We start from the raw sequence: 9,733 nt of genomic DNA on the forward strand, positions 1-9,733 counted from the left end.
TCCTCTCACTTTTTCTTCTACTCCACCGCCACGCTCCCAGGAGGCGAAGGAAATAAGCCCTCGCTCTCCCAACCGCTGGGAGAGAGGAAGAAGAGGAAGTGAGAACAGGGCGAAACATAAATTCACAAGGTGTTTTTCACTAAGATGTGTGTGTGCCCGCCGCATGGGTGTGGGGATACACAGACAGACATCTGGGGATGTCATGGTTCCTGCGGGCTATAAACCAATGCTAAAAAAGCAGTGCAGATCCGCAGCTGAATTGAACCAGTGTTATGGCTGGTTTATGGACTGTGCCCATCCAATCAGCGCTCTAATTAAGCAAGAGCAGTGGGAATGGAGCGAGCGTAGCACCTCATAGCCCTCAAGATTATTTTGCTGTTTACTAGAGCCAAGAAGACTTTGCACCGTGTGGCTGCCGCAGCGCCATGTTGACACGGCTGTTTTATTATGAGCAAATACAGTTTTTTTTTTTTCTCTCCTGCACCTCCTCTGCTTAAAAGAGTCTCGGCGAGGCAGACCCAGGAGGCTGTACCTTCTATTCCATTTCCATTTGAAAAACAGTGCAGTGGAAATGACAAATGTGTGAGGCCTATTGAGGAGCCTTCAGGGCAGTAATGTAAATAACAGAAATTAATCATCTTCTCCAAAGAGGGGGAAACACGCCTCACAGTCACAACAAAGGTCACAAATCCGGCCTACGCCTTCACATCTTCCAAACAAGAAATGACAGACTTCTGACACGCCACTAATGTCTGACTGTGTGGTCCGTGCCTCACTGTGCGCGTGTGTGTTTGTGTGTGTGTGTGTGTGCCTACGCGTGTTTAACGGCGCATGTGTTTTTCACGTCTGCGCACGAGCGCATGCGGGCGTCTCTCCGCGAGAGCAGTTTTTCTTTTTTTGTGCATTCCTGAATCAGCCCTTTGAATTCCTTTGCTTTATTTGTTTACGAGTGTGAGGTGGCGTGTGTAAGTCCGCATTGCACGTGTGCGTGCACGCCTCCATTGTCTGTTTGAGTGAGTGTTTGCTCGCAGATTCGCGGGATACCTTTTTTTTTCTTTTCTTTTCTGAGGCTGAACCATCTACTTTTAGCTGACAGCAAATAGTTGAGCAGAACCAATTTAATCTTGTTTTTCAGCCCAGGATGACATACGGGAGAATAAAGCACTGAAGCTTGTCCTAACTCCTGGTGGAGGCAGCCACCACGGGCAGCTGTACACTGAGGAATAGATGGTAATTGCAATGTGTTGATTTGAACTTTATAGGCATCATGGGAAGCTATGGCAACACGGTGTGGTATTGCCATGCACGGGGTTAGAGACATACTGCAACCCTCTCATAGCTAGTCTAACAGCTTCCAGGGAAACTAATTTGCAGCCCGGGAAAATACTACCTGACAGATCGATTCACCAGTTGTACCCACAATTAATGGACGATTCACTCTCACGGAGAAAAGAAAAAGAATCCTCTGGGTTGCTTTGGCACAGGAGAGAGGGAGCACAAATGTTGCTCTCCCACATCTCATAAATGTCACAATTAAAACCAACCACAAGCTCTGTGTACATTACAATGCCTCTCGGGGGACAGCTTGACATTTGGACAATCATGTTGAGTTTCTCATCACGAAAAAAAGAAGCCGGATTTTATGTACCCTGAAGCTTGCGCATTGCAGCATTATTGGACTCATTTGGAAGAGAAAGAGGTAATTGCATCGGAAATAAAGCAAAGGCACAATGCTGCACGTATATTCATAGCGGCAAGCGCCACCGAAATAGGCTTTCTCAATGACGGCGATCTATACATAGAGCTGGTCTGAGCTGAAGTGTTGCTGGTGGAGAGCACACACCAGCTGTCAGTGTGGGGAAAGAGAAGAAAATAGCTTTCATCACCGAGGGGAGAGGACTGTCGGGCCGCGGGGAAGCAGAGACTGAATCAGTCATACATTTTCAAATAAATCCACGTGGGTAAACCAGAATTTTGACTGCAGGAATCCAGAGTAGAACGTAACCGAAGTGCTCATCCTCCCCAGAGAATTGGCAGATGTACGGAGGGAAGCTACAAACGGCAAATTCATTTCAGCTCCCAGAACTCTGCAGAGTCCAAACCAGATTAACTTAGCTTTGCACCATGCCGTCGATGAAAATTTAAAGGAAAGGCCTCCTGATTGTTTTACGTAACACCGGGGCGGGTGTGAATGAACTTGCGTTGACTCCATCTAGACTTCCTTCCGTTTCCGAGTGGCTGCAACTGGGTAGCTTAATCGCGGCCCCTGTTGCTTATGTTTTTGTTGATGGACAAAATTATGGGATTTGACTAAGAGGATTAAAATGACAGCAGTTAATGAGACACAGCTGGGACTGGATCACAACAGACAAAATTGTAACCCCCCTCGCCCCGTCGGAGTTACAAATCCATAAACACATAAACAGACAGCGCACGCACACATGGGCATACACATCGCACACAAGCACATATGGTTCCCCCTCGCTTTGCCTTTCTTTTTTCTCTCTAACTCACACCTACAGGCCAAGAGACAAGCTGCGGCTCACTTCAATATAATGCTCAACACGCAGGGTTTTATTATCCCATTCAAGTGAACCAGATTAATTTGTGTTCTTTTCTGCTGGATTTGAAATGTTTAGCCAACAGGACACACTGGGAATAATAGCATAATTGTAAGCTCCTTCTAACCCCCTTCCACCCATAAACGCTGGTTAAAAGGGAAAGAGCCAATATATGCACATGACAATGAGGCGTCCGATGTTGTAAATGAAATTCAAGGCTGATCCTCATCACATTACCTCCTTGATCCATACTATTGTGTCGGCTACCGTGACAGGACAAACAGGACCTGCTGGCATCTGTAAGACATGATATGACAACACCTCATCACCGCAGTCTGACATTGAAATAATATGAAACTGATGAGGGTTTTTTTTTTGCATTTTGCATTGCAGCAGAACAAGTTTTTATCACAACGCTGACACTAACACATTTGAAGTTGTCCAACAGAGAAAAACATACAGTAGAACGTGCAGAAGTTATGCCCCTAGCGTTTCCAAGTGGTATCGCTGGCGGTGCAGCTGTTGCGAAAGACAACTGGAATCTGTTTCCATTTTCCCTCACAGTTGCAGATAACAACAACACGGGACAAAACTTGAGTTTATTGAATCATTTAGTCTATAATAGAAATCTGAAAGCAGTCAGAATTGGTTCCAGGCTGCCAACCAGAGTGGATCGCCAGTTAATCTTTCTTTCCCGGGGAGATTACGTGCCCGGTGGCAAAATGTATAGTGAGCGCAGGGTTTATAGGGAACCATATAAAGCCGTGGCTGTATCCATCAACATTTTCTTCACAATGATACATTAAAGCAGAAAATGTGTTTATTCCCAGTTTATTGGCGAGAGACAGATACATTTTTTATGTATCATATGATGTTTGTCAATTTAAAAGATTGTTGTTCACCTTGAGATGGTCAAAGACAGACCCAACGGACTCATAAGTGACGTCTTGTTCAAGCTGCTGTGAGCGATGCCGTCGTGTCGGCTACCTTCCTGTCCCCTTTACCACAATTGCGCTCTCTTGTTTTTCTTTCTTTGCCTCTTTGTTTTCCAAAGCATTTTTCTTCACTTAGCGTGTTTGGTAGTGTAAGCTGTCACCTGAAGCGCTACAATTGGTAGTTTACCCAGTTCCTCCGTAGCCAGTAAACAGGAGGATCCTGTTGAGGAGCAGACAGGAGCGTCTCTTTGCAGAGTTCTCCGTCCTGATTGGAAAAAGTTGGCAGGGATACCAGAAAATGTCTTTTCTCTTTTACTGCACGCGGAGGAGAGACATGGGTTACTGACAAAGCACTTTGTAATAGGGATTGCTGTTGCAATACAGAGCTATTTAACTTTTATTTCAGTAAGAAAATGACACTTCAGCAGCTTTAACACTCACCAAAACCCAAATTTGAAACCTTGTAGAGCCAGTCACGCATATTAGCTAGCTCACAAAACTGACTGACATTGCTTTTTCCTCGAAACTGCAGCTGTTAATTTGGCTAGACTTGTTGCGACTTTCACCTTTTAAGCACTTTTTCTTTGCCATTTGACAGCCAAGTTGGTGTTAGTAAAAAATTGAGCGAGGCGATGTAGTCACCGAGCAGCTTAACAAGGAACTAAATGATACTTTACCATCTTTACGACAAACTGCAGCTCTCTCGACTTGAACAATTATCTTTTAAATTGATGAAAATCATATGTGTCATTTATGTCACAATTCAAACAGGATCTAAAAATCATTTGTCTTTGGAAATAAGGTAACACAGTTGTCCACAAAAAGGGACGGGACTTCGCTTCATCTTTTCTCTCTCTCTTTAAGCCCCGCTTTGGTCTCCACCAGCTCTGGTGCAAAAATATCAGGCTCTTTAGCCACTAAATGCTCCACTTCCATCTCCAGTTAGCTGCGGCTTTTTCCTGGCAGTCATTTGGTGCCGGGCAGAAATCAAGAGGAAGCAGGAAGATTGGTGCAGTAAAACCAAAACGGTAAGCTGAAAGCTTCAAAAGCTGCAGGAAACTGACTTGTCTCTGAGGGATGTCTTTCACATGACATGTAATCATCTGACCCATTGTTCATTACTGCAGCTTTTAAGACACAATTCATGATCCAAAAGTATCCAACAAATTATTTGTTTTTCCTAATTTTGTTAAAATCATCTGTTCTTATAATTAATATGTTAAGTTTTTTTGAAATGACAGACTGTGTCTTTAATGATTTTTTTATGGGCACAGCATCATCTCATATCTTCTATGTAAATGTCACCGTGTGATATTTAATGCAGTTACTGTAGTGTGCTGTAAATGGATCAGCGCTCGCTCTCACGAAATGATCATGATGATAATTTCCTGCGGTGATCACTGTCACGATCAGTTCTGTCACCAGATCTGCCGTCCAATCTTTCCAATAAGAAAAACTTTCCATCCTCCCGCCTTAATTTTCCAGCAATGAGCAATGACAAGTCTACTGTATATATCTCTCGTGGTGATGTGGGATGTCCGACGTACATAAAATGTTAATGACATTCCTGGACATCATGTCCACGTGAGCAGCCTGCAGCAAACCCACACGCACTAAAGACAACATGCTTAATTAAATTCATGGGGAACAAGATGGGCTTGCATGACACTAATGTGTCCTGAACCTACATGATAATGTAATATGCATGTTAATAAAGAGGCATCTAGTTTAAAGATTCTAAATAATGTAAGCAACACATTATTAATCATGGCTGAGAGCACGTCTAGAAGACAAAGTGCCTGCAACGCACGCATTTTAAAGCAATCCCGATGATGTGTGTGTGTGTGTGTGTGTGTGTATGTGTGTGTCCATCAGTGTGGGCGTTTTAATCTATGTACACCTTGCGACTTTAGCACGCAGCGATGATGCATTGTATTACATTTTCTCATGCAGCAGTCAAAAATGACATTCCCAGCAACAACTTGCTGCGGCACATTTATTGTGATTCCTCTCATCTTTCAGTCTCACAGACAACCCGGTGTTAGGTTGGTTCATTCAAAAAGGGGGGTGGGGGGTATGTATAATAATCAAACTTTGATAGAACTAGCTGTGGCTTACCCAGAGATGGGTGCATTAAAGTGAGTCCTGCTAGCTGGATAGAAAGGACAAAAATGCAGAGAAGGATTGGAAATCAGAGGGAGATCACAGCAGCAAGGCTGCAGCTGTGAATTTCGCCATTACATGGTGCGATGCAGGCTGAGGAGAAAGCTAGCAAGATCATAGGGATAACCCATCCGTCCGCAGTTTTCCAACAGCCAAGCCTGCATGACGGACACGACTTCTCCACATGCAATGCTGCCTGCTTGTGCTAAGATTCAACAATTAAGTCTGCCACTTGTTTTGACTGTAAACGGTCAATCTGCTCCAATATTTGGAAAAAATATCGGCCATTCAAAGCTCAAGGGCCACAGCATTATTTAGCTTGGCCTGATGCTGTGATGAATTAGTGAATTTCTGTGAGTGTGCTCTGAATTCCATTATGCTAATGCTACCAGACGGCCCATCTGCAAGGAGTGTCAAATATTGTGTATTTCTGTTCCACCGTGCTATTTCTACCCGGTGGAACATAGATTTAAGCACCTGTGCACATATTTTTATTAAACATGATTTCGTAGAAGCACTGTGGCCATGACTGAAGAAAAATTCTTTAGCAGGAATTGGCACGCTCACTGAAATGTTGAAAGCAGTGCAGGTGGTGCCCAATGACCCACAGGCTTCTATCATCTCTGGGTTAAAAGCTGATTGAGACCAATGACTTTGACTCTTACAGTAAGAGGGAACAAAAAGTTATGCTCCCATTTCAAATCAGCCCGAGTTTCAGCCCATACACAGGACATGCTTCAGTGATCTGAGAAATTACAGGATACCACCCCTTCCAATTTCGCCATCACTGGACCAGACTGTTGCAGGCTTTTGAAACAATTACCCCAAGGGGACCAGAGTAACCTTGTTTATAGCTCATTGAGCATCCACAGTTCCAATTTAGCACAGGTAATTACTACATCGTTATCTTCTCCTAAATCTTCACCGAAGGTGTTATCACAAAACACTACCTTTGGCTCAGCTGTTTGCCTTTTGGACATTGATCGAAATAAACACAGCATCAGTATGCCCATGCATTTTCTTGGACGGGCTTATGTTCGTTCTCCAGGTGTCGGTGACCCAGCACAGCCTGCTCACCCAGAACACATTAGTCACACTAACACACATCTGTCGCATCGGTCCAACCCACTCCATCACAGCCGTGGCTGGTCTCTCTCCTTGAATGTCCCGCCCTGCTCGGAGAGGACAAACAAATCTTCTGATTTGCCTCTAATCTGCAGTCTACCCTCAGCGTGGGCCACCGTCAGCCCTACACATCAAGGACAAGCTCTCCGCAGGGGGGCTATCCATTAGCCCAGCATCCTGCTTCTTCCATAGTGTGATAGGGACAGGGCAGAGGGATACGCTCCAATTAGAGATGGAGACATGGGGACTTTGCCCCTGACACGTCCCTGCTGCTCCACAAAAGAAGTGTGAGCACACCTTTCTCATATAAAAGAAAGGCTTTCCTTCCTGTCATTCCTCCTGCCTCGGGCTGTTGCTGTTCATTCACCTCATGAAGCCAAACCATTTCGCTTCATGCTGTTTCTTTGCTTGTGCGGTGCTGCCTGTGTGTGTGCGCCTCAAAGTATGAATTGCAGGTCAAGCTTATGTGTGTGTGTGCACTGTATGGATATCTCTGGAAGGAAAATGTGTGTTCGGGGCAGCCTTTGGCATGCATCTCTTGTCCGAGGCTCCCATCAACGAGAAATCCACCCCCCTATATAGTGCAGCATGTTCAGTTTGCCTGTACTGGGTTGAGATAGGTTGGACCAGCTTCATGCTTCATCCATTTGCATGCTGCATGAACACAATCTGCTGACGCCCAGTGAGAACGCCTTCCATCCATTTGCATTGTTTTTTACGCTCCTATGTGAAGGGAAACAATTTGCGACCATAGGGCTTCTGATTTGTAATGAGGATTTGTGTACATGAGAGGTAAGAGACACAGGAGAAGGCATAGCAACAACACTGTCATATGAATATTTCATCTTTGTTCTATATGAATAAAACACAACATGGTCCAGATTCATCTACAGGACAGCATACCTTTCACTGTTCCCATGTGGATTTGTCCATTCTGAAGAGGGGAGCTGAGCACTCAGATATGAATGAGCCTCTCCATCATAAGACGCCGCCCATCGAATCCAAACTTCACCAGCGGCCTGCAAATGCAAGTGCAGCCTTCGACATAAACACAAAATCTAGCGTATTTGGTTGATTATGCAGTGTATCAACTATGCATGAAGCAATTACATGGCGGGGCCTTGGGGCTCGGATGGAAAGCAAGTGGATGAATTCCTACAACGTTCCCCTACTTCCACTCTCTCTACATGTCCATTCATTAATCCAGCCGGGCAGCCATTTGTTTGTGCAAACATTCGTTTAGCTGTTTGTTTGTCTGTTCGCTCAGCCGTGGAAGTTTTTCCTTTTTTTTTTTTCTTTCCTTCATCTGCTTCAAGAAAACCTCAGCATCTTGTGACCCAATCTATAGGGATTTCCATCTGAGTTAAAGAGACCAGCCGCACTGATAAATAAAAAGGTCAAAAGGTACACGAAGCAGGCCCGGGGACGTGGCCTGTGGTGACAGAAGAAGCGAGACGAGAAATAAACCACTGGATCTGAAGAGGCTTAGATTGATTGGAATTTAGAGAGAGGGAGGAAAAATTAAATTGGGGGATCGGCGGGAGGGAGGGAGGGAGGGATCAGAGTAGATGGAGAGAGAGTGAGAGGAGAGCAGGAGTCAGCATGATAGGGGAGAACCAGAGAATGAGATTTTTTGCCCTGAGAGCACCCACTTCAAAAGCTTTTTGGGGCATGCCTTTACACAATTTTACTCTTAACATAATCCAGATTTCTGAAAGAGAGAGAGAGAGCGCGTGTGCATGCGAGAGGGAGGATGGGGATGAGAGAGATGTAAAAAGAGACAGAACACCCTCCCCCCTCCTCCATTGATTAGAACAGAATTAATAAGTCATCACCCGTTTCACTAAGTCCAACATTTATGATTGCTTTGAAGGTTAAGCCGTACAACCACATTAGCATGTTGTAAATGAATTTGGAGCGGCGATTGATTCATGTGCAGTGTGTGTTTTTCTACGTCGTCTCGTGTGCACTTTTGCTTGTTTGTTTCTGTGATTGTGTGTGTGTCTGTGTCTGTGTCTGTGCGCCTGTCTGTCTCCCTTTCTTCCATCTGGATTCTTTTAATCCTATTCTCTTCCTATAATCCATCCTTCTCTCTCTCTTCCTCCCACACTCTCTTTGCCCTCTCCTCCCCCCCTCTTCTCTGTTTCTCCCCCACCCCTCTCCCTTTCCCTCTCCCTCTCCCTCTGCTTGCTTGATCGCTGCTGTCTGCATGGCAAGAGGAGCTGTATCTTCCGCACGGCTGTGATTCACTTGGCAGCCGCTCCAGATAAACATGTTGTGGTGGACAGACGCCTGGGTCCCGGTCCGGAGGAGCAGGACAGGGGGGACGACAGACTGACGTGGGTGGGCCCTGCCCTGGTCCCAACGTCAGCACGGGCAACAGCGGGCAGCGCCAGCCACTTGTCCAGATGGTCCGGAGTCGAGCTCTCGCCACTGTTCATCAAACGCACCCGCTCCCTCTGTCTTGCCTCGCCATGGCCCCCAGCATCATGTCACAGTGGAACCAGAGAAAATTAGCACCTAATTATAGGCTCCTCTCTGTGAAGAATGGTACTGGTGCTGCTGGTGTGTGTCAGCTTGTGGAGGCTGGGTGGTTGACTCACTGTGGGACCAAGTCCTGCAGACCACGCAGAGGACACAGGAGGCACACACTCGGGCCACGGAGGAGACACAAGTGGTTGCACACACATATGCATGGGAACACACACATGGAAAAGGCAGAACCTCCCGTCTTTCTGGTTGATTTGTGCCTCAGCGGGGTCTGGCCCCCCTCCCCACCCGTGAGGATGCCACAACAGAAACCACTTGTGTTCCATCTCTGATCCAACAGGATTAATTACACACACAATGGAAGCTGATGCCTCTGGTTTCTCCGCTCTGTGGGCTCCCTCGTGTAAAGGATGGTGTAGTTAATCTTCACTGGGAACAATGGAGATTTTGTTCTGGTGT

The sequence above is a fragment of the Sparus aurata genome, chromosome 8 (genome assembly GCF_900880675.1).
Source record: "Sparus aurata chromosome 8, fSpaAur1.1, whole genome shotgun sequence".
Lineage (NCBI taxonomy): Eukaryota > Metazoa > Chordata > Actinopteri > Spariformes > Sparidae > Sparus > Sparus aurata.